The sequence below is a fragment of the Etheostoma cragini genome, chromosome 9 (genome assembly GCF_013103735.1).
Source record: "Etheostoma cragini isolate CJK2018 chromosome 9, CSU_Ecrag_1.0, whole genome shotgun sequence".
Lineage (NCBI taxonomy): Eukaryota > Metazoa > Chordata > Actinopteri > Perciformes > Percidae > Etheostoma > Etheostoma cragini.
The window spans coordinates 736,218-737,962 of NC_048415.1; positions in this window are offsets into that span (position 1 = coordinate 736,218).

The window sequence follows — 1,745 nt, forward strand, 5'->3', positions numbered from 1 at the left end:
CCCCCCCCCCCCCCCCCCCATCCTCCGCGGCTGACAGGGACGTTTCAGGCTCTAATGGGTGTTATTGTTAGTTTTTTAAAAGGCTAAAAACCGTGTGAGAAATCTGCGGGAGGAAGTGGTCGGGTCACGTCGTTAATTCCCGGTTATTTTCGGCCTGTCAAACACTTCCAGACTGTCGGAGCCTAATCATTTGTCATAATTAGCGCGCGCGTCCTCGCGCACACAATCAAGGAATCAAATAACAGCACCTCAGCTGGGTCTTATCTCTGAAAGGAACCCGGCGGGTGTCAGAAAACGGGTTTTGGCGTGAGAACCGTTTGGTGCTTTTATTGCGTAATTTTTAAGGAAATAGGCCGTTTTCTTTTCTTTTTTTTTTGCAGACTTCAGAAATAATAACGAGACGTTTTTTGGAGCCTCATAATCGTGAGATTAACATTTGGTTTATGGGGATTTTCTGACGGAAATGGGACAGTTATGTCTTTTAAAATGAGTCCTCCGTGTTTGTGGAGTGATCCGAAACATTTGGGATGTTTTATTTTGCCGAGTGGAGGACACAGACTTACGCACGAGTCAAGAATAATGACTAAAAAGCCGATAACGGAGCTGATCATCATGAAATGGGCGTTTAGTTTTTCTGAACGGGAACGCAACAGATGCTCTGAATGACTTGGGGTATTTTTTATTATTTTTTTAAATGTATTTCACAAATCGCCATCAATTTAGTCTGGAGCCTAAATATTGGAAATACTAGAAAAACACAACATGTCAAAGTAAAATACAGAACACGAGACTATAATCGCGTTTTTTAACGTTGATTATTTTCTGCTTTACTGAGAAAAATATGAACGCAATAGTTGCTCTGAATCCATTTAGGCATTTTTTTTTAAAATTAATTCCACATAACGCCATTAATTTTAATATGAGGCTTCATGGTGGGAATACTACACGACTAACACAGCTTTTCAAAATAAAACGGCAACCATTTATTTGTGTTTTCCACGCGTTAGGGACCAGGAACAGGAGGACTAATGGCATCAGGCTAATAATCTCACCACGTGATGATGATGATGATGATGATGATGAGGGAGGGGCTCTGATTGGCTGCTGTCAGTGTCATCCCTGCACGTTTAATTGAACGCTCTCTGAGACCAGAGCGCCGCTGTGCGCGCGCCGCGCCGCGCTCCCTGTTTGGGACATTTGGTTTATTTATTTGTGTCCACCTGAAAGCAAAGTCCCGCGCGGAGCTGCAGCCAGGAGCAGACTGTCATCTCATGGTAGCTCCTTGTTTTTTTTTATAAAAACAAAAAAGGATTTCCCGGTTTTCCTCGGGTCAGATTGGACCCGGGTCCAAGGTTCCTCCATCAGAAACAGGCCTAACCAAATAGCCCGGATGGTCCCGCACCAGACCAGGTCCCCGGGTCCAACCAGGCTGCCATTAAATAACAAAATGGTTTCCAAACCGGGTCCACAGTAGGCTGCAGGATTCCCAAATGAAAAAAAACTTTATTCAAAAAATGCGCAATGACGCGTGACAACGTACTTCCCGTGATATTATTATTACAAGAAAAAAACACATATGATGTGAATATATGTCAAAATATGTGTTTTTTTCTCCTTTGCATAGGCTAAATTAAATACCTCATTGGAGGAAAAAACACAAAATGGTAAAAAAAGAGAGAAAATTTCCATAAAAGTGACAAAAATTTGAAAAGATGTCCAAAAAAAGTGACAAATGTAAAGAAAAC